This window comes from Opisthocomus hoazin, unplaced genomic scaffold (genome assembly GCF_030867145.1).
Source record: "Opisthocomus hoazin isolate bOpiHoa1 unplaced genomic scaffold, bOpiHoa1.hap1 HAP1_SCAFFOLD_138, whole genome shotgun sequence".
In the NCBI taxonomy this organism is placed as follows: domain Eukaryota; kingdom Metazoa; phylum Chordata; class Aves; order Opisthocomiformes; family Opisthocomidae; genus Opisthocomus; species Opisthocomus hoazin.
Window position 1 is genome coordinate 177,871 of NW_027449035.1, and position 22,130 is coordinate 200,000.

General features: G+C 51.2%; 4 long non-coding RNA genes across 4 annotated transcripts; all 4 read left to right on the top strand.

The window, feature by feature from the left end:
• Positions 1-1,653: 1,653 nt before the first annotated feature.
• On the top strand, positions 1,654-3,272 carry LOC142360272 (uncharacterized). Its single transcript, XR_012762933.1, has 3 exons — positions 1,654-2,966; positions 3,062-3,114; positions 3,206-3,272. It is a non-coding gene; the product is annotated as an uncharacterized LOC142360272 (long non-coding RNA).
• Positions 3,273-3,496: 224 nt separating this feature from the next.
• LOC142360271 (uncharacterized) lies at positions 3,497-5,427 on the top strand. Its single transcript, XR_012762932.1, has 5 exons — positions 3,497-3,539; positions 3,623-3,722; positions 3,802-5,120; positions 5,217-5,269; positions 5,361-5,427. It is a non-coding gene; the product is annotated as an uncharacterized LOC142360271 (long non-coding RNA).
• Positions 5,428-5,654: 227 nt separating this feature from the next.
• LOC142360273 (uncharacterized) lies at positions 5,655-7,259 on the top strand. Its single transcript, XR_012762934.1, has 3 exons — positions 5,655-5,694; positions 5,778-5,877; positions 5,957-7,259. It is a non-coding gene; the product is annotated as an uncharacterized LOC142360273 (long non-coding RNA).
• A 549-nt stretch (positions 7,260-7,808) lies between these two features.
• LOC142360274 (uncharacterized) lies at positions 7,809-8,757 on the top strand. The gene is made up of 3 exons (XR_012762935.1): positions 7,809-7,848; positions 7,932-8,031; positions 8,111-8,757. It is a non-coding gene; the product is annotated as an uncharacterized LOC142360274 (long non-coding RNA).
• Positions 8,758-22,130: the final 13,373 nt, after the last annotated feature.

A 22,130-nucleotide genomic window follows, 5' to 3' on the forward strand; every position in this document is an offset into this window, starting at 1 on the left:
TCCAGGCTGTGCCGGCAGCTGTTCTCTCTACCGGTCCATTTTCATGGACTTTGGGACTCGTTCCCTGCATCCTTACCATCTTAGGTCTTGAAGCCGGGCTTCTCGCGCATCCGTCGTCTCCATTTTGATCGTAACTTCTTGTAAGGGACCCTCGGGTTCTCCTGGTTTTCTGGGGCTGCTGTAGAGCCTCCTCGCTCTGGGCCATTGTGGCCCTGTCGGTCTCCTTGTCCGAGAGCTTCTCTCGTCCATCAGTCATTGCTCTTGCGGAGAGTTTTCTCTCTTCTTTTGAATCTCATTGTTTGTGGTGTTGCATGTAATGTTGGTGTGTGCCTACGTGTGTTTTGGCTTGGAAGCTGCTCTGCCCAAAGGCGTAGAGTCAGGGGTAGGTGGCGTAGCGATAAGAGGCTGCGGTTAAGAGGTCGACAGGGCTAGACCGTTTAGGCAGGGGCTAGGAAGCGAGCTCAGATGAAGCGGCTGTCGGCAGACAGTGTGGACTGTCATTTGAACAGTGTTTTACGGAGGTGATGGGAGTCGTGTGGGAAGGGCTGATCATCAGCAGCAAAGCAGAATAAATGTTGACGGTGGTAAGGCCGATGCATGGGGGGGCCTTTGAGTTTGGCCCTTTATTCCTTTATGTAATGGCAGGCTGTTTTTTGGAGTCTAGGCGCTATTCCCAAATGGAATCAATACATTCGGAATTGTTAATGTCTTAAGCATCATATGGGTGACTCGTTCAATATTTATTTCAGGTGCCAGGGAACAAGATGGGCACCAAAGACCAACGGAGGCGCCGAGCAGAGCGTCATAAGGAGGTGGGTTGGCACACGGTGTAGAAGGGAATACGTGATTAGCGGCTATAGGACTACCTTACAGTTGGTGTTTTGTTTTTTTTTTTCCAATATTGTAGGCGCAAAGCAACGAGCGAAGCACGAGATCGGCTCAAGGGGTGACTCGGGCAAGGTGAGCACGGACTAGTAGGCTGAAGCAGCAGTTATTTTTCTGGTGCACTGTTGTTGGTGAAATTATCATCGTCGGTGTTTGTGTTTTCCAGGCGGTACCTGAGCCTCAGCATGGGAACACGTAAAAGTCAGGGGCAACATCGGTGAGCAGCCAAGGTAACGGAGCAGGAGGTGGGAATCGGTGTGGCAGGCTTTGGTTCTGGGCAGTATCTCAGCACGTGTCTTCTGGTTGTTTTTTTTGTAGGTGCCACACGTAGTCCTGAAGGGGCAAAGCAGCATGCTGTCAAGAAGTCTGAGAAGGTGAGGCAGTTGTGGACGAGGTCAGTGTGTAAGAGCAAAGTGTTGCGCAGCAACTCAGCGAGACGTGTCTCTCTTGGTTTTGCAGGGGCTGTGTGGGCCGCCGTTGGCATTGGAGAAGCTCTTGAGGTGAGCCGGGGTGGCAGCGAGGAGCGCAGGGCAGGTGACTCGTCACAGGTGCAATGATCCTTTTGTGTGTCTCGGCATCTTAGGTTGCAGAGGCGATTACGGCTACAGCGTCCGACTCTGGAAGGAGCAGGTTGAGCAGCAGAGCATCCTGGCGCTTCCGAGGAAGGGATTGCTGCGGAAGAGGTTGGTCTTGGCCAGCGTGATGCTTACTGTCAGCACCACGTGTGGTATGTGATGGCCTCGTCTTTTTTTTCTTTTTCAGGTGACAAAGCAGAACTGTTGACTGCAGGAGCATCCCAGTAAGCCAACGCGCTTGTTGTCGAGGATGGATTCAGACTCCCGGCCCTTCAAAAGCTAAGTGGACGGACTGGGGCTGGGAAGGGTCTGGAGGGAAGGGACCGCAGTTGGGCATTGCGGGCAGGACTTGTCAAGGTAGTGCAGGGGAGAGGGCTGTGCAGGAGCGGGCCCCTTTGGGCACATGAAGGGACCGGGGTTCCCTTCATCCTAGGACTAGCATGGGCAGGGCAGTTCCAGCCCGTGTCGTCGGTGCTATGTTGTTTTTGCGGTGTGTCTCGCGTCGCAGACCTTCCTCTGGTCTCGACCTGCTTGTTTCTCTTTGCACTCAGGAAGCTCATCGTGTGCCTCCGTGCCATACTTGGGGTCTCGAATGCACGGACTCATCGGCGTAGTGCCATTTCAGCTCTTGTCTTCTTGCCTTACAAGCATAAAGTGCGGATCAGTCTTGCATCTGTCTTTTGTGGCGTCATTTCAGGCTGCGGCAGCAGCTCTTTTCTCTTCAGGTCCGTTTTTATGGACCGTGGGACTTGTTCCCTGCATCCTTACGCTCTTAGGTCTTGAAGCCGGGCTTCTCGCACATCCATCGTCTCCGTTTTGACCGTAACTTCTTGTAACAGAGCGTTCTGTTGTAACGTGGTTTTCCGGGCTGCCGTGGAGCCTCCTCGCTCTGGGCCACTGCGGCCCTGTCGGTCTCCTTGTCCGACAGCGTCTCCCGTCAGGGAATCATTCTTCTTGCGGAGAGTTTTCTCTCTTCTTGAATCCCATTGTTTGTGGTGTTGTGAGTAATGTTGGTGTGTCCCTGTGTGTGTTTGGCTTGAAGCTGCCCTGCCCTGCCCAGGGGTGTAGAGTCAGGGGTAGGTGTCATAGCAACAAGAGGCTGCGGTTAAGAGGTCGACAGGGCTAGACCGTTTAGGCAGGGGCTAGGAAGCGAGCTCAGATGAAGCGGCCGTCGGCAGACAGTGTGGACTGTCATTTGAACAGTGTTTTACGGAGGTGATGGGAGTCGTGTGGGAAGGGCTGATCATCAGCAGCAAAGCAGAATAAATGTTGACGGTGGTAAGGCCGATGCATGGGGGGGCCTTTGAGTTTGGCCCTTTATTCCTTTATGTAATGGCAGGCTGTTTTTTGGAGTCTAGGCGCTATTCCCAAATGGAATCAATACATTCGGAATTGTTAATGTCTTAAGCATCATATGGGTGACTCGTTCAATATTTATTTCAGGTGCCAGGGAACAAGATGGGCACCAAAGACCAACGGAGGCGCCGAGCAGAGCGTCATAAGGAGGTGGGTTGGCACACGGTGTAGAAGGGAATACGTGATTAGCGGCTATAGGACTACCTTACAGTTGGTGTTTTGTTTTTTTTTTTCCAATATTGTAGGCGCAAAGCAACGAGCGAAGCACGAGATCGGCTCAAGGGGTGACTCGGGCAAGGTGAGCACGGACTAGTAGGCTGAAGCAGCAGTTATTTTTCTGGTGCACTGTTGTTGGTGAAATTATCATCGTCGGTGTTTGTGTTTTCCAGGCGGTACCTGAGCCTCAGCATGGGAACACGTAAAAGTCAGGGGCAACATCGGTGAGCAGCCAAGGTAACGGAGCAGGAGGTGGGAATCGGTGTGGCAGGCTTTGGTTCTGGGCAGTATCTCAGCACGTGTCTTCTGGTTGTTTTTTTTGTAGGTGCCACACGTAGTCCTGAAGGGGCAAAGCAGCATGCTGTCAAGAAGTCTGAGAAGGTGAGGCAGTTGTGGACGAGGTCAGTGTGTAAGAGCAAAGTGTTGCGCAGCAACTCAGCGAGACGTGTCTCTCTTGGTTTTGCAGGGGCTGTGTGAGCCGCCGTTGGCATTGGAGAAGCTCTTGAGGTGAGCCGGGGTGGCAGCGAGGAGCGCAGGGCAGGTGACTCGTCACAGGTGCAATGATCCTTTTGTGTGTCTCGGCATCTTAGGTTGCAGAGGCGATTACGGCTACAGCGTCCGACTCTGGAAGGAGCAGGTTGAGCAGCAGAGCATCCTGGCGCTTCCGAGGAAGGGATTGCTGCGGAAGAGGTTGGTCTTGGCCAGCGTGATGCTTACTGTCAGCACCACGTGTGGTATGTGATGGCCTCGTCTTTTTTTTCTTTTTCAGGTGACAAAGCAGAACTGTTGACTGCAGGAGCATCCCAGTAAGCCAACGCGCTTGTTGTCGAGGATGGATTCAGACTCCCGGCCCTTCAAAAGCTAAGTGGACGGACTGGGGCTGGGAAGGGTCTGGAGGGAAGGGACCGCAGTTGGGCATTGCGGGCAGGACTTGTCAAGGTAGTGCAGGGGAGAGGGCTGTGCAGGAGCGGGCCCCTTTGGGCACATGAAGGGACCGGGGTTCCCTTCATCCTAGGACTAGCATGGGCAGGGCAGTTCCAGCCCGTGTCGTCGGTGCTATGTTGTTTTTGCGGTGTGTCTCGCGTCGCAGACCTTCCTCTGGTCTCGACCTGCTTGTTTCTCTTTGCACTCAGGAAGCTCATCGTGTGCCTCCGTGCCATACTTGGGGTCTCGAATGCACGGACTCATCGGCGTAGTGCCATTTCAGCTCTTGTCTTCTTGCCTTACAAGCATAAAGTGCGGATCAGTCTTGCATCTGTCTTTTGTGGCGTCATTTCAGGCTGCGGCAGCAGCTCTTTTCTCTTCAGGTCCGTTTTTATGGACCGTGGGACTTGTTCCCTGCATCCTTACGCTCTTAGGTCTTGAAGCCGGGCTTCTCGCACATCCATCGTCTCCGTTTTGACCGTAACTTCTTGTAACAGAGCGTTCTGTTGTAACGTGGTTTTCCGGGCTGCCGTGGAGCCTCCTCGCTCTGGGCCACTGCGGCCCTGTCGGTCTCCTTGTCCGACAGCGTCTCCCGTCAGGGAATCATTCTTCTTGCGGAGAGTTTTCTCTCTTCTTGAATCCCATTGTTTGTGGTGTTGTGAGTAATGTTGGTGTGTCCCTGTGTGTGTTTGGCTTGAAGCTGCCCTGCCCTGCCCAGGGGTGTAGAGTCAGGGGTAGGTGTCATAGCAACAAGAGGCTGCGGTTAAGAGGTCGACAGGGCTAGACCGTTTAGGCAGGGGCTAGGAAGCGAGCTCAGATGAAGCGGCCGTCGGCAGACAGTGTGGACTGTCATTTGAACAGTGTTTTACGGAGGTGATGGGAGTCGTGTGGGAAGGGCTGATCATCAGCAGCAAAGCAGAATAAATGTTGACGGTGGTAAGGCCGATGCATGGGGGGGCCTTTGAGTTTGGCCCTTTATTCCTTTATGTAATGGCAGGCTGTTTTTTGGAGTCTAGGCGCTATTCCCAAATGGAATCAATACATTCGGAATTGTTAATGTCTTAAGCATCATATGGGTGACTCGTTCAATATTTATTTCAGGTGCCAGGGAACAAGATGGGCACCAAAGACCAACGGAGGCGCCGAGCAGAGCGTCATAAGGAGGTGGGTTGGCACACGGTGTAGAAGGGAATACGTGATTAGCGGCTATAGGACTACCTTACAGTTGGTGTTTTGTTTTTTTTTTTTCCAATATTGTAGGCGCAAAGCAACGAGCGAAGCACGAGATCGGCTCAAGGGGTGACTCGGGCAAGGTGAGCACGGACTAGTAGGCTGAAGCAGCAGTTATTTTTCTGGTGCACTGTTGTTGGTGAAATTATCATCGTCGGTGTTTGTGTTTTCCAGGCGGTACCTGAGCCTCAGCATGGGAACACGTAAAAGTCAGGGGCAACATCGGTGAGCAGCCAAGGTAACGGAGCAGGAGGTGGGAATCGGTGTGGCAGGCTTTGGTTCTGGGCAGTATCTCAGCACGTGTCTTCTGGTTGTTTTTTTTGTAGGTGCCACACGTAGTCCTGAAGGGGCAAAGCAGCATGCTGTCAAGAAGTCTGAGAAGGTGAGGCAGTTGTGGACGAGGTCAGTGTGTAAGAGCAAAGTGTTGCGCAGCAACTCAGCGAGACGTGTCTCTCTTGGTTTTGCAGGGGCTGTGTGAGCCGCCGTTGGCATTGGAGAAGCTCTTGAGGTGAGCCGGGGTGGCAGCGAGGAGCGCAGGGCAGGTGACTCGTCACAGGTGCAATGATCCTTTTGTGTGTCTCGGCATCTTAGGTTGCAGAGGCGATTACGGCTACAGCGTCCGACTCTGGAAGGAGCAGGTTGAGCAGCAGAGCATCCTGGCGCTTCCGAGGAAGGGATTGCTGCGGAAGAGGTTGGTCTTGGCCAGCGTGATGCTTACTGTCAGCACCACGTGTGGTATGTGATGGCCTCGTCTTTTTTTTCTTTTTCAGGTGACAAAGCAGAACTGTTGACTGCAGGAGCATCCCAGTAAGCCAACGCGCTTGTTGTCGAGGATGGACTCAGACTCCCGGCCCTTCAAAAGCTAAGTGGACGGACTGGGGCTGGGAAGGGTCTGGAGGGAAGGGACCGCAGTTGGGCATTGCGGGCAGGACTTGTCAAGGTAGTGCAGGGGAGAGGGCTGTGCAGGAGCGGGCCCCTTTGGGCACATGAAGGGACCGGGGTTCCCTTCATCCTAGGACTAGCATGGGCAGGGCAGTTCCAGCCCGTGTCGTCGGTGCTATGTTGTTTTTGCGGTGTGTCTCGCGTCGCAGACCTTCCTCTGGTCTCGACCTGCTTGTTTCTCTTTGCACTCAGGAAGCTCATCGTGTGCCTCCGTGCCATACTTGGGGTCTCGAATGCACGGACTCATCGGCGTAGTGCCATTTCAGCTCTTGTCTTCTTGCCTTACAAGCATAAAGTGCGGATCAGTCTTGCATCTGTCTTTTGTGGCGTCATTTCAGGCTGCGGCAGCAGCTCTTTTCTCTTCAGGTCCGTTTTTATGGACCGTGGGACTTGTTCCCTGCATCCTTACGCTCTTAGGTCTTGAAGCCGGGCTTCTCGCACATCCATCGTCTCCGTTTTGACCGTAACTTCTTGTAACAGAGCGTTCTGTTGTAACGTGGTTTTCCGGGCTGCCGTGGAGCCTCCTCGCTCTGGGCCACTGCGGCCCTGTCGGTCTCCTTGTCCGACAGCGTCTCCCGTCAGGGAATCATTCTTCTTGCGGAGAGTTTTCTCTCTTCTTGAATCCCATTGTTTGTGGTGTTGTGAGTAATGTTGGTGTGTCCCTGTGTGTGTTTGGCTTGAAGCTGCCCTGCCCTGCCCAGGGGTGTAGAGTCAGGGGTAGGTGTCATAGCAACAAGAGGCTGCGGTTAAGAGGTCGACAGGGCTAGACCGTTTAGGCAGGGGCTAGGAAGCGAGCTCAGATGAAGCGGCCGTCGGCAGACAGTGTGGACTGTCATTTGAACAGTGTTTTACGGAGGTGATGGGAGTCGTGTGGGAAGGGCTGATCATCAGCAGCAAAGCAGAATAAATGTTGACGGTGGTAAGGCCGATGCATGGGGGGGCCTTTGAGTTTGGCCCTTTATTCCTTTATGTAATGGCAGGCTGTTTTTTGGAGTCTAGGCGCTATTCCCAAATGGAATCAATACATTCGGAATTGTTAATGTCTTAAGCATCATATGGGTGACTCGTTCAATATTTATTTCAGGTGCCAGGGAACAAGATGGGCACCAAAGACCAACGGAGGCGCCGAGCAGAGCGTCATAAGGAGGTGGGTTGGCACACGGTGTAGAAGGGAATACGTGATTAGCGGCTATAGGACTACCTTACAGTTGGTGTTTTGTTTTTTTTTTTCCAATATTGTAGGCGCAAAGCAACGAGCGAAGCACGAGATCGGCTCAAGGGGTGACTCGGGCAAGGTGAGCACGGACTAGTAGGCTGAAGCAGCAGTTATTTTTCTGGTGCACTGTTGTTGGTGAAATTATCATCGTCGGTGTTTGTGTTTTCCAGGCGGTACCTGAGCCTCAGCATGGGAACACGTAAAAGTCAGGGGCAACATCGGTGAGCAGCCAAGGTAACGGAGCAGGAGGTGGGAATCGGTGTGGCAGGCTTTGGTTCTGGGCAGTATCTCAGCACGTGTCTTCTGGTTGTTTTTTTTGTAGGTGCCACACGTAGTCCTGAAGGGGCAAAGCAGCATGCTGTCAAGAAGTCTGAGAAGGTGAGGCAGTTGTGGACGAGGTCAGTGTGTAAGAGCAAAGTGTTGCGCAGCAACTCAGCGAGACGTGTCTCTCTTGGTTTTGCAGGGGCTGTGTGAGCCGCCGTTGGCATTGGAGAAGCTCTTGAGGTGAGCCGGGGTGGCAGCGAGGAGCGCAGGGCAGGTGACTCGTCACAGGTGCAATGATCCTTTTGTGTGTCTCGGCATCTTAGGTTGCAGAGGCGATTACGGCTACAGCGTCCGACTCTGGAAGGAGCAGGTTGAGCAGCAGAGCATCCTGGCGCTTCCGAGGAAGGGATTGCTGCGGAAGAGGTTGGTCTTGGCCAGCGTGATGCTTACTGTCAGCACCACGTGTGGTATGTGATGGCCTCGTCTTTTTTTTCTTTTTCAGGTGACAAAGCAGAACTGTTGACTGCAGGAGCATCCCAGTAAGCCAACGCGCTTGTTGTCGAGGATGGATTCAGACTCCCGGCCCTTCAAAAGCTAAGTGGACGGACTGGGGCTGGGAAGGGTCTGGAGGGAAGGGACCGCAGTTGGGCATTGCGGGCAGGACTTGTCAAGGTAGTGCAGGGGAGAGGGCTGTGCAGGAGCGGGCCCCTTTGGGCACATGAAGGGACCGGGGTTCCCTTCATCCTAGGACTAGCATGGGCAGGGCAGTTCCAGCCCGTGTCGTCGGTGCTATGTTGTTTTTGCGGTGTGTCTCGCGTCGCAGACCTTCCTCTGGTCTCGACCTGCTTGTTTCTCTTTGCACTCAGGAAGCTCATCGTGTGCCTCCGTGCCATACTTGGGGTCTCGAATGCACGGACTCATCGGCGTAGTGCCATTTCAGCTCTTGTCTTCTTGCCTTACAAGCATAAAGTGCGGATCAGTCTTGCATCTGTCTTTTGTGGCGTCATTCCAGGCTGCGGCAGCAGCTCTTTTCTCTTCAGGTCCGTTTTTATGGACCGTGGGACTTGTTCCCTGCATCCTTACGCTCTTAGGTCTTGAAGCCGGGCTTCTCGCACATCCATCGTCTCCGTTTTGACCGTAACTTCTTGTAACAGAGCGTTCTGTTGTAACGTGGTTTTCCGGGGCTGCCGTGGAGCCTCCTCGCTCTGGGCCACTGCGGCCCTGTCGGTCTCCTTGTCCGACAGCTTGTCTCATGCGGCAGGCATTGTTCCTAGGGAGAGTTTTTTCTCTCTTCTTTGAATTCCATTGTTTGGTGTTGTGTGTGATGTTGGTGTGTGCCTGTGTGTTTGCCTTGGAACTGCTCTGCCCAGGGCAACCAGGGAACCTGTAAATGGCAGGGGCAGGGTGGATGAGCAGCCAAGGTACTGGAGCAGGAGATTGGGATTGATGCAGGCGAGCTTTGGTTTTGGGCAGTATCTCAGCACGCTCTGTTTGCTTTGATTTTTATTGCAGGTGCTGCACATAGCCTGGTAGGAGCACAGCAGCATGCTGACATGAGGTCCGAGAAGGTGAGGCAGTTGTGGGCCGGGTCAGCCTGTGAGAGCAAAAAATTGTGCAGCAACCGAGCGAGGGGTGTGTCTCTTGGTTTTGCAGGGGCTGTGCCGGCCTCCTTTGGCATTGGACAACTGTTTGAGATGAGCGTGGGCGGCAGCGAGGAGGAGCGCGGAGAGGGTGACTTTTCATAGGCATAATGGCGATTGAGTGTCTCTCGGTATCTCAGGTTGCAGAAGCGACAATGACTGCAGCGTCTGACTCTGGAACGAGCAGGTGAGCGGATCACCCGGGTGCTTTTGAGGAGGGGGTTTTTGCGGAAGAGGTTGGTCTCGGCCAATGTGATGCTTCCTGTCAGCTCTCTTTCTGGATTGTCATCTCTGCCTCGTTATGGGCTTAGGTCTTCAATCCTGGCTTCTCCAAACTCCGTATCGGTTTTCACCGCCATCTGCGACTGCGTCGTTTTGCAGCGTTTTGTGTTCTTTCGCGCTGTATTACTACGCCTCGTATCACCTGTCGTGTGAGTGTCTCACACTGAATAGTCCTTTAGTACGTGTTGTATTGCAGCGCTCTATTTGTATTGAATTGTGTGGCCCTGTATTTTTTCTCATAGCACTGTATTTTTATTTGTATTGCCTAGTATTGCTCTGTGTTGTTGTTGTGTTGTAGTGCTCTGTATTTGAATGTTTATGTCAATGTTTCGGCGCATTGCACTGCAGCACTCGCTACTTGCACGGCCCGATATCGGAGACCGTCTTGCCTTGTATGTACTCATATTGTGTTTTGTGATGTGGAGCTCTGTATTTGAATATGTGTAGGCTTGTATAGCCATGTCATTTTTTTGTCTCGGGGATCTGTGTATTAGATCTGGCATTGCATTTTTTCTCTGTACCGGTCTCGGATTGCAGCGCTCTGTACTTGTAGCGAGCAATACCCGGGATCGTGTTGAATCGCATGGCTCTGTACCGTGTTTTGTGTTGCATCGCATCAATCTGTGCTTGTATCAAATGTTACCAGAGAGCCTCCCGCTTTGTACGATGCCGTATTGTGTTTTTTAATGCAGCACTCTGTACTTGATTAAGCTCTGTATTGTTGTTGTGTTGTAGTGCTCTGTATTTGAATGTTTATGTCAATGTTTTGGCACGTTGCACTGCAGCACTTGCTACTTGCACAGCCCGATATCGGAGACCGTCTTGCCTTGTATGTACTCATATTGTGTTTTGTAATGTGGAGCTCTGTATTTGAATATGTGTAGGCTTGTATAGCCATGTCATTTTTTTGTCTCGGGGATCTCTGTATTTGATCTGGCATTGCATTTTTTCTCTGTACCGGTCTCGGATTGCAGCGCTCTGTACTTGTAGCGAGCGATACCCGGGATCGTCTTGAATCGCATGGCTCTGTACCGTGTTTTGTGTTGCATTGCATCAATCTGTGCTTGTATCAAATGTTACCAGAGAGCCTCCCGCTTTGTACGATGCCGTATTGTGTTTTTTAATGCAGCACTCTGTACTTGATTAAGCTCTGTATTGTTGTTGTGTTGTAGTGCTCTGTATTTGAATGTTTATGTCAATGTTTCGGCACGTTGCACAGCAGCACTTGCTACTTGCACAGCCCGATATCGGAGACCGTCTTGCCTTGTATGTACTCATATTGTGTTTTGTAATGTGGAGCTCTGTATTTGAATATGTGTAGGCTTGTATAGCCATGTCATTTTTTTGTCTCGGGGATCTCTGTATTTGATCTGGCATTGCATTTTTTCTCTGTACCGGTCTCGGATTGTAGCGCTCTGTACTTGTAGCGAGCGATACCCGGGATCGTGTTGAATCGCATGGCTCTGTACCGTGTTTTGTGTTGCATCGCATCAATCTGTGCTTGTATCAAATGTTACCAGAGAGCCTCCCGCTTTGTACGATGCCGTATTGTGTTTTTTAATGCAGCACTCTGTACTTGATTTTGCATTGCGGTGCTTGTCTCTGTATCGGGCTGGCATCGCAGTGCTCCGTACTTGTATTGTCTGTTCTTGCAGACCGTCTAGCCTTGTATCGAGCGCCGTGATGAGTTATGTAACGCGGAGCTCTGTATGTACTTAATTTTGAATTGCATTGTATATCTCTGTGGGTCTTGCATTGCAGCGCTCTTTACGGACGCTCTCTGAGATGGTTAAGTATTGTACGGGCCTGTGTTGCGGATAGTCTCGTCGGTTACGTAAGAGCGCGTTGCATGGTATGACATTGATGTTGCCAGCGTTCTCCGGCTCGGTGTTTAAGCGCATACGGTATGGCATTGCGGTGTCAGGGTAGAGGTTGGAAGCGACTCGGAGGTCTTTATGCAGGTGAGACGGAGTCGAGCGGATCGCAATTGGATTGAGAGCTAGCACGAGGTAAACTCGTAGCTCGGCAACTGCTTTCCTATTGGCTTTGCAGGCACTTTGCAGCAAGCCTCCAGAAAGAGTTGAGAGGAGGTCTGAGGCGCAGCGTGACAGGCCTCCGCTGTCGGTCGCTTTGGCGCTCATTAGTTATTACAACGCTCTGGACTTCTGAAGCGTCACACAGGACTCTGACCGTTATCCTATGTTTTGGAACGGAGCTGCGGAGGGCTCCCTTAAATTCCGGCTGTGGTGTTTGTTAAGGAGGCTCGTGTTCTGTTTTTGCACGTGACAGAGAAGCGCCAGGTGCTTGTAGAGCATTGGGCGTATCGTCATAGTATTGCAATCGCAGCAGCTGTCAGTAGCCCATATGCAGGGTGGAGTTATTGATGCGGCACCAGTGGAGCACATTTTATTTCCCGGAACGATGTGCCGGGGCAGTGCCACTAGTTTGATCTGGGATCACTTGCGCATTAGGCTAGTCCGCTTCGCGGCTTAGGCTTTACCAGCAGGCGTTTCCTCGCCGTCCGTTCTTGACGGTGATCCCAGGGTTTTATTTGCTGCAGCATCCTAGTTCCATTGTTTTTGAGTCGCAATAATCGATGGAGACTAAATGCCGCAATCCCCTGTCTTTTAGCCAAAGCCGAGGCGCTGTGAAGGCAGGGCACACCAGGGGGTCCCTGCCACATAGTGTCAGCATTGTTGTGTTTATTGAATGCGTCTGCTACGGAATGATGCTGTCAGGGTTAAATATGTTTATCCTTTCAGACGATACTGGTGGCTGAGTCTATTTTTTTTGAGATATGTAGGAATTAGGAAAACAGCGGTAAAAAAGAAAAAATAGCTGGCGGTGTTTTTTCTTTTTGCCTTCCTCCAGCTGGGTTTTTTTTTCCCCAGTCCTGGCCGCTCGGCGAGGTGATGTTTATCGCCAGCGTTTGGACCGCAGACAGGCTTGAGCTGGGGTTTTTGCAGACGCAGTGAATTTTGAGGCTCCTGGGAACAGCGTACCCGAGGAGCTCTGCAGACATTGGGTGACGGCCGGCCGGCAGGCAGGCAGCTGAACGGATGGGGTGAGCGTGCAGGGCGATTAGTGTGGTAGTTGACTGCCAGTGTTGTTGAGTGGTGTACGGTTGATGATTGTGTTTGCGTAGCGGGTTGTGTGTGGGCTTGAGTGGCGTACGGTTGATGATTGTGTTTCCGTAGCGGGTTGTATGTGGGCTTGAGAGGCCTTCTTTTCCAGAGATGTAGAAATAGCCAAAAAAAACTCAAACCATGTTAGAATAAAAAAAACCCCAGCTGGGGGATTTTTTTTTTCCTTCCCCCAGCTGGGTTTTTTTTTCCCCGGTCCCGGCCGCTCTGCGAGGCGACATTCATCGCCAATGTTTGGGCCGCGGGCAGGCTCGGGCTGGGGTTTTGGCAGGCAGGGTGAATTGTGCGGCTCCCGGGAACGGCGTTCCCGAGGAGTGCCACAGAGACAGGGTGACAGCAGGCAGGGGCCGAATGGATGGGGTGAGCATGTGGAGCGATTAGTGCGGTAGGTGACTGCACACTGTGTCTGACAGCGTGCGGTTGATGATTGTGTTTCCGTAGCGGGTTGTATGTGGGCTTGAGAGGCCTTCTTTTCCAGAGATGTAGAAATAGCCAAAAAAAACTCAAACCATGTTAGAATAAAAAAAACCCCAGCTGGGGGATTTTTTTTTTCCTTCCCCCAGCTGGGTTTTTTTTTCCTCGGTCCCGGCCGCTCTGCGAGGCGACGTTCATCGCCAATGTTTGGGCCGCGGGCAGGCTCGGGCCGGGGTTTTGGCAGGCAGGGTGTATTTTGAGGCTCCCGGGAAGGCCGTTTTCGGGGAGCCCTCCCCTGGCAGGTTGATATTCTGTATCACTGCAGGGATGCCTCCGTAGCATACGGTCATAGGAAGATGATTGAGATTCATGGAGCAGAAGGGTGTGGGGAGTTGGCCTAGATGGCAGTGTGGAGAAGGACCGGCATGTGTAACAAGTTGGCCTAACTGTATGGCAGAGCGTTAGGGTTGTAAATCGCTGCGGTCATTGTAGTTTGTGACAGAATGGTCTGTTGAATGTTTATATGAGCATATAGGTGGGGAAGAGGAGAGAGAGTTCATTGTGCGGAGGAGAGCTCGGTCATCGTCTGCCTGGGCGTGCAAGTAGCAGAGACGATGTCGCCTTGCGGAGGAACAATGTTTTGTGCGTAGCGGTGGCTTCTGCGGTGAGCGGAAGCGAGCAGCGCAGAAAGTATCGTAGCTGCGGTGTTTGCATTTACAGGTGCAGTGTGGAACACCGTAACGGAGAGCGCGTAGAGTTAGATTTACGGATCACATGGTATGAGTTAAAACAGACTACAGTAATAGCAGCCGTTGAGATCCAGGAGGCAGGAAGTCCTATTGTAGTATCGTAGTAAATGGTGGAAATGCAATGTGAGTAATGATAATGGGGAACGTTCTCGGTGTCGGCAACGACCCAAATCTGTCCGGACCAATGAGAGAAACCGAAGCGTAGGACAGGGAAGGATGCAGGTTACCATGCCAGCCCTTGACGGACTCGGAAATGACCGTACTAATCTAAGGGCGGCCCTCAATGTCCACAGGTAAATATACGGTTTGGGGAGACAATGTGCTGCCGATAGCGACAGGCGTGGCCAGGGAGCTTAAGGTCAATGAAACCGAGCATTGCAAATAATCAATGAAGGTGAAACAGGCACGCCAGGGTCAGTTGTACATCCCTTCAGCGTAACGTACCTGGCAACGGTTTAAAATAAATCAAGCGTGTTACTCATTGGAGCAGAGTTTAATAGTGGTAGCATACCTGTTGATCTAAGAGGGAGGAGTAGTTTGAAGGTCTCGTAGCGCCATCGGTGGCTATAACATATGTCCAAACCAGACAGCAACGTTCACGGTATCATGGAGGTGACGAACGAACCGGGAGTTGTACTGCGGAGAAAGCATCCAAGGAACCATTGAAGGGAATGCTATTTTGGACTCGTGAAGTATCCAGCGGAAGTACTGGAGGTTTCTCAGGGTGTTCAGGCATAGCGCACTGGAAATGTGTAGCACGCAAAATAAAACTGGATACGTTAATAAACTGCAATAAAATTTAATAAAGATTATTTACTTTTCTGTCTCTGTGTCCTTTCATGGAACGGTTTATTCCTGTGTGTGTATTCCTTGTTGTCTTGAAAATGTTTTGTGCATATGTGTCTTTGTTGTGTGTCTTTGTGTGTGTGTGTCTGACAGGTAAGTACTATTGAGTGTTAGTATTTGCAGAACAAGCAGCAGTTGGTTAGGGTTAGGGGATGGGTCATTAGGGTTAGGCGGTTAGGCTATTAGGCGGTTAGGGTTAGGCTGTTGGTTAGGGGTTGGGGTTGGGGTAAGGGTTAGGGTTAGGGTTAGGGTTAGGGTTAGGGTTAGGGTTAGGGTTAGGGTTAGGGTTAGGGTTAGGGTTAGGGTTAGGGTTAGGGACGTTAGGGTTAGGGACATTAGGGTTAGGGACGTTAGGGTTAGGGACATTAGGGTTAGGGTTAGGGTTAGGGTTAGGGTTAGGGTTAGGGTTAGGGTTAGGGTTAGGGTTAGGGTTAGGGTTAGGGTTAGGGTTAGGGTTAGGGACACCATTAGGGTTAGGGTTAGGGTTAGGGTTAGGGTTAGGGTTAGGGTTAGGGTTAGGGTTAGGGTTAGGGTTAGGGTTAGGGTTAGGGTTAGGGTTAGGGTTAGGGTTAGGGTTAGGGTTAGGGTTAGGGTTAGGGTTAGGGTTAGGGTTAGGGTTAGGGTTAGGGTTAGGGTTAGGGTTAGGGTTAGGGTTAGGGTTAGGGTTAGGGTTAGGGTTAGGGTTAGGGTTAGGGTTAGGGTTAGGGTTAGGGTTAGGGTTAGGGTTAGGGTTAGGGTTAGGGTTAGGGTTAGGGTTAGGGTTAGGGTTAGGGTTAGGGTTAGGGTTAGGGTTAGGGTTAGGGTTAGGGTTAGGGTTAGGGTTAGGGTTAGGGTTAGGGTTAGGGTTAGGGTTAGGGTTAGGGTTAGGGTTAGGGTTAGGGTTAGGGTTAGGGTTAGGGTTAGGGTTAGGGTTAGGGTTAGGGTTAGGGTTAGGGTTAGGGTTAGGGTTAGGGTTAGGGTTAGGGTTAGGGTTAGGGTTAGGGTTAGGGTTAGGGTTAGGGTTAGGGTTAGGGTTAGGGTTAGGGTTAGGGTTAGGGTTAGGGTTAGGGTTAGGGTTAGGGTTAGGGTTAGGGTTAGGGTTAGGGTTAGGGTTAGGGTTAGGGTTAGGGTTAGGGTTAGGGTTAGGGTTAGGGTTAGGGTTAGGGTTAGGGTTAGGGTTAGGGTTAGGGTTAGGGTTAGGGTTAGGGTTAGGGTTAGGGTTAGGGTTAGGGTTAGGGTTAGGGTTAGGGTTAGGGTTAGGGTTAGGGTTAGGGTTAGGGTTAGGGTTAGGGTTAGGGTTAGGGTTAGGGTTAGGGTTAGGGTTAGGGTTAGGGTTAGGGTTAGGGTTAGGGTTAGGGTTAGGGTTAGGGTTAGGGTTAGGGTTAGGGTTAGGGTTAGGGTTAGGGTTAGGGTTAGGGTTAGGGTTAGGGTTAGGGTTAGGGTTAGGGTTAGGGTTAGGGTTAGGGTTAGGGTTAGGGTTAGGGTTAGGGTTAGGGTTAGGGTTAGGGTTAGGGTTAGGGTTAGGGTTAGGGTTAGGGTTAGGGTTAGGGTTAGGGTTAGGGTTAGGGTTAGGGTTAGGGTTAGGGTTAGGGTTAGGGTTAGGGTTAGGGTTAGGGTTAGGGTTAGGGTTAGGGTTAGGGTTAGGGTTAGGGTTAGGGTTAGGGTTAGGGTTAGGGTTAGGGTTAGGGTTAGGGTTAGGGTTAGGGTTAGGGTTAGGGTTAGGGTTAGGGTTAGGGTTAGGGTTAGGGTTAGGGTTAGGGTTAGGGTTAGGGTTAGGGTTAGGGTTAGGGTTAGGGTTAGGGTTAGGGTTAGGGTTAGGGTTAGGGTTAGGGTTAGGGTTAGGGTTAGGGTTAGGGTTAGGGTTAGGGTTAGGGTTAGGGTTAGGGTTAGGGTTAGGGTTAGGGTTAGGGTTAGGGTTAGGGTTAGGGTTAGGGTTAGGGTTAGGGTTAGGGTTAGGGTTAGGGTTAGGGTTAGGGTTAGGGTTAGGGTTAGGGTTAGGGTTAGGGTTAGGGTTAGGGTTAGGGTTAGGGTTAGGGTTAGGGTTAGGGTTAGGGTTAGGGTTAGGGTTAGGGTTAGGGTTAGGGTTAGGGTTAGGGTTAGGGTTAGGGTTAGGGTTAGGGTTAGGGTTAGGGTTAGGGTTAGGGTTAGGGTTAGGGTTAGGGTTAGGGTTAGGGTTAGGGTTAGGGTTAGGGTTAGGGTTAGGGTTAGGGTTAGGGTTAGGGTTAGGGTTAGGGTTAGGGTTAGGGTTAGGGTTAGGGTTAGGGTTAGGGTTAGGGTTAGGGTTAGGGTTAGGGTTAGGGTTAGGGTTAGGGTTAGGGTTAGGGTTAGGGTTAGGGTTAGGGTTAGGGTTAGGGTTAGGGTTAGGGTTAGGGTTAGGGTTAGGGTTAGGGTTAGGGTTAGGGTTAGGGTTAGGGTTAGGGTTAGGGTTAGGGTTAGGGTTAGGGTTAGGGTTAGGGTTAGGGTTAGGGTTAGGGTTAGGGTTAGGGTTAGGGTTAGGGTTAGGGTTAGGGTTAGGGTTAGGGTTAGGGTTAGGGTTAGGGTTAGGGTTAGGGTTAGGGTTAGGGTTAGGGTTAGGGTTAGGGTTAGGGTTAGGGTTAGGGTTAGGGTTAGGGTTAGGGTTAGGGTTAGGGTTAGGGTTAGGGTTAGGGTTAGGGTTAGGGTTAGGGTTAGGGTTAGGGTTAGGGTTAGGGTTAGGGTTAGGGTTAGGGTTAGGGTTAGGGTTAGGGTTAGGGTTAGGGTTAGGGTTAGGGTTAGGGTTAGGGTTAGGGTTAGGGTTAGGGTTAGGGTTAGGGTTAGGGTTAGGGTTAGGGTTAGGGTTAGGGTTAGGGTTAGGGTTAGGGTTAGGGTTAGGGTTAGGGTTAGGGTTAGGGTTAGGGTTAGGGTTAGGGTTAGGGTTAGGGTTAGGGTTAGGGTTAGGGTTAGGGTTAGGGTTAGGGTTAGGGTTAGGGTTAGGGTTAGGGTTAGGGTTAGGGTTAGGGTTAGGGTTAGGGTTAGGGTTAGGGTTAGGGTTAGGGTTAGGGTTAGGGTTAGGGTTAGGGTTAGGGTTAGGGTTAGGGTTAGGGTTAGGGTTAGGGTTAGGGTTAGGGTTAGGGTTAGGGTTAGGGTTAGGGTTAGGGTTAGGGTTAGGGTTAGGGTTAGGGTTAGGGTTAGGGTTAGGGTTAGGGTTAGGGTTAGGGTTAGGGTTAGGGTTAGGGTTAGGGTTAGGGTTAGGGTTAGGGTTAGGGTTAGGGTTAGGGTTAGGGTTAGGGTTAGGGTTAGGGTTAGGGTTAGGGTTAGGGTTAGGGTTAGGGTTAGGGTTAGGGTTAGGGTTAGGGTTAGGGTTAGGGTTAGGGTTAGGGTTAGGGTTAGGGTTAGGGTTAGGGTTAGGGTTAGGGTTAGGGTTAGGGTTAGGGTTAGGGTTAGGGTTAGGGTTAGGGTTAGGGTTAGGGTTAGGGTTAGGGTTAGGGTTAGGGTTAGGGTTAGGGTTAGGGTTAGGGTTAGGGTTAGGGTTAGGGTTAGGGTTAGGGTTAGGGTTAGGGTTAGGGTTAGGGTTAGGGTTAGGGTTAGGGTTAGGGTTAGGGTTAGGGTTAGGGTTAGGGTTAGGGTTAGGGTTAGGGTTAGGGTTAGGGTTAGGGTTAGGGTTAGGGTTAGGGTTAGGGTTAGGGTTAGGGTTAGGGTTAGGGTTAGGGTTAGGGTTAGGGTTAGGGTTAGGGTTAGGGTTAGGGTTAGGGTTAGGGTTAGGGTTAGGGTTAGGGTTAGGGTTAGGGTTAGGGTTAGGGTTAGGGTTAGGGTTAGGGTTAGGGTTAGGGTTAGGGTTAGGGTTAGGGTTAGGGTTAGGGTTAGGGTTAGGGTTAGGGTTAGGGTTAGGGTTAGGGTTAGGGTTAGGGTTAGGGTTAGGGTTAGGGTTAGGGTTAGGGTTAGGGTTAGGGTTAGGGTTAGGGTTAGGGTTAGGGTTAGGGTTAGGGTTAGGGTTAGGGTTAGGGTTAGGGTTAGGGTTAGGGTTAGGGTTAGGGTTAGGGTTAGGGTTAGGGTTAGGGTTAGGGTTAGGGTTAGGGTTAGGGTTAGGGTTAGGGTTAGGGTTAGGGTTAGGGTTAGGGTTAGGGTTAGGGTTAGGGTTAGGGTTAGGGTTAGGGTTAGGGTTAGGGTTAGGGTTAGGGTTAGGGTTAGGGTTAGGGTTAGGGTTAGGGTTAGGGTTAGGGTTAGGGTTAGGGTTAGGGTTAGGGTTAGGGTTAGGGTTAGGGTTAGGGTTAGGGTTAGGGTTAGGGTTAGGGTTAGGGTTAGGGTTAGGGTTAGGGTTAGGGTTAGGGTTAGGGTTAGGGTTAGGGTTAGGGTTAGGGTTAGGGTTAGGGTTAGGGTTAGGGTTAGGGTTAGGGTTAGGGTTAGGGTTAGGGTTAGGGTTAGGGTTAGGGTTAGGGTTAGGGTTAGGGTTAGGGTTAGGGTTAGGGTTAGGGTTAGGGTTAGGGTTAGGGTTAGGGTTAGGGTTAGGGTTAGGGTTAGGGTTAGGGTTAGGGTTAGGGTTAGGGTTAGGGTTAGGGTTAGGGTTAGGGTTAGGGTTAGGGTTAGGGTTAGGGTTAGGGTTAGGGTTAGGGTTAGGGTTAGGGTTAGGGTTAGGGTTAGGGTTAGGGTTAGGGTTAGGGTTAGGGTTAGGGTTAGGGTTAGGGTTAGGGTTAGGGTTAGGGTTAGGGTTAGGGTTAGGGTTAGGGTTAGGGTTAGGGTTAGGGTTAGGGTTAGGGTTAGGGTTAGGGTTAGGGTTAGGGTTAGGGTTAGGGTTAGGGTTAGGGTTAGGGTTAGGGTTAGGGTTAGGGTTAGGGTTAGGGTTAGGGTTAGGGTTAGGGTTAGGGTTAGGGTTAGGGTTAGGGTTAGGGTTAGGGTTAGGGTTAGGGTTAGGGTTAGGGTTAGGGTTAGGGTTAGGGTTAGGGTTAGGGTTAGGGTTAGGGTTAGGGTTAGGGTTAGGGTTAGGGTTAGGGTTAGGGTTAGGGTTAGGGTTAGGGTTAGGGTTAGGGTTAGGGTTAGGGTTAGGGTTAGGGTTAGGGTTAGGGTTAGGGTTAGGGTTAGGGTTAGGGTTAGGGTTAGGGTTAGGGTTAGGGTTAGGGTTAGGGTTAGGGTTAGGGTTAGGGTTAGGGTTAGGGTTAGGGTTAGGGTTAGGGTTAGGGTTAGGGTTAGGGTTAGGGTTAGGGTTAGGGTTAGGGTTAGGGTTAGGGTTAGGGTTAGGGTTAGGGTTAGGGTTAGGGTTAGGGTTAGGGTTAGGGTTAGGGTTAGGGTTAGGGTTAGGGTTAGGGTTAGGGTTAGGGTTAGGGTTAGGGTTAGGGTTAGGGTTAGGGTTAGGGTTAGGGTTAGGGTTAGGGTTAGGGTTAGGGTTAGGGTTAGGGTTAGGGTTAGGGTTAGGGTTAGGGTTAGGGTTAGGGTTAGGGTTAGGGTTAGGGTTAGGGTTAGGGTTAGGGTTAGGGTTAGGGTTAGGGTTAGGGTTAGGGTTAGGGTTAGGGTTAGGGTTAGGGTTAGGGTTAGGGTTAGGGTTAGGGTTAGGGTTAGGGTTAGGGTTAGGGTTAGGGTTAGGGTTAGGGTTAGGGTTAGGGTTAGGGTTAGGGTTAGGGTTAGGGTTAGGGTTAGGGTTAGGGTTAGGGTTAGGGTTAGGGTTAGGGTTAGGGTTAGGGTTAGGGTTAGGGTTAGGGTTAGGGTTAGGGTTAGGGTTAGGGTTAGGGTTAGGGTTAGGGTTAGGGTTAGGGTTAGGGTTAGGGTTAGGGTTAGGGTTAGGGTTAGGGTTAGGGTTAGGGTTAGGGTTAGGGTTAGGGTTAGGGTTAGGGTTAGGGTTAGGGTTAGGGTTAGGGTTAGGGTTAGGGTTAGGGTTAGGGTTAGGGTTAGGGTTAGGGTTAGGGTTAGGGTTAGGGTTAGGGTTAGGGTTAGGGTTAGGGTTAGGGTTAGGGTTAGGGTTAGGGTTAGGGTTAGGGTTAGGGTTAGGGTTAGGGTTAGGGTTAGGGTTAGGGTTAGGGTTAGGGTTAGGGTTAGGGTTAGGGTTAGGGTTAGGGTTAGGGTTAGGGTTAGGGTTAGGGTTAGGGTTAGGGTTAGGGTTAGGGTTAGGGTTAGGGTTAGGGTTAGGGTTAGGGTTAGGGTTAGGGTTAGGGTTAGGGTTAGGGTTAGGGTTAGGGTTAGGGTTAGGGTTAGGGTTAGGGTTAGGGTTAGGGTTAGGGTTAGGGTTAGGGTTAGGGTTAGGGTTAGGGTTAGGGTTAGGGTTAGGGTTAGGGTTAGGGTTAGGGTTAGGGTTAGGGTTAGGGTTAGGGTTAGGGTTAGGGTTAGGGTTAGGGTTAGGGTTAGGGTTAGGGTTAGGGTTAGGGTTAGGGTTAGGGTTAGGGTTAGGGTTAGGGTTAGGGTTAGGGTTAGGGTTAGGGTTAGGGTTAGGGTTAGGGTTAGGGTTAGGGTTAGGGTTAGGGTTAGGGTTAGGGTTAGGGTTAGGGTTAGGGTTAGGGTTAGGGTTAGGGTTAGGGTTAGGGTTAGGGTTAGGGTTAGGGTTAGGGTTAGGGTTAGGGTTAGGGTTAGGGTTAGGGTTAGGGTTAGGGTTAGGGTTAGGGTTAGGGTTAGGGTTAGGGTTAGGGTTAGGGTTAGGGTTAGGGTTAGGGTTAGGGTTAGGGTTAGGGTTAGGGTTAGGGTTAGGGTTAGGGTTAGGGTTAGGGTTAGGGTTAGGGTTAGGGTTAGGGTTAGGGTTAGGGTTAGGGTTAGGGTTAGGGTTAGGGTTAGGGTTAGGGTTAGGGTTAGGGTTAGGGTTAGGGTTAGGGTTAGGGTTAGGGTTAGGGTTAGGGTTAGGGTTAGGGTTAGGGTTAGGGTTAGGGTTAGGGTTAGGGTTAGGGTTAGGGTTAGGGTTAGGGTTAGGGTTAGGGTTAGGGTTAGGGTTAGGGTTAGGGTTAGGGTTAGGGTTAGGGTTAGGGTTAGGGTTAGGGTTAGGGTTAGGGTTAGGGTTAGGGTTAGGGTTAGGGTTAGGGTTAGGGTTAGGGTTAGGGTTAGGGTTAGGGTTAGGGTTAGGGTTAGGGTTAGGGTTAGGGTTAGGGTTAGGGTTAGGGTTAGGGTTAGGGTTAGGGTTAGGGTTAGGGTTAGGGTTAGGGTTAGGGTTAGGGTTAGGGTTAGGGTTAGGGTTAGGGTTAGGGTTAGGGTTAGGGTTAGGGTTAGGGTTAGGGTTAGGGTTAGGGTTAGGGTTAGGGTTAGGGTTAGGGTTAGGGTTAGGGTTAGGGTTAGGGTTAGGGTTAGGGTTAGGGTTAGGGTTAGGGTTAGGGTTAGGGTTAGGGTTAGGGTTAGGGTTAGGGTTAGGGTTAGGGTTAGGGTTAGGGTTAGGGTTAGGGTTAGGGTTAGGGTTAGGGTTAGGGTTAGGGTTAGGGTTAGGGTTAGGGTTAGGGTTAGGGTTAGGGTTAGGGTTAGGGTTAGGGTTAGGGTTAGGGTTAGGGTTAGGGTTAGGGTTAGGGTTAGGGTTAGGGTTAGGGTTAGGGTTAGGGTTAGGGTTAGGGTTA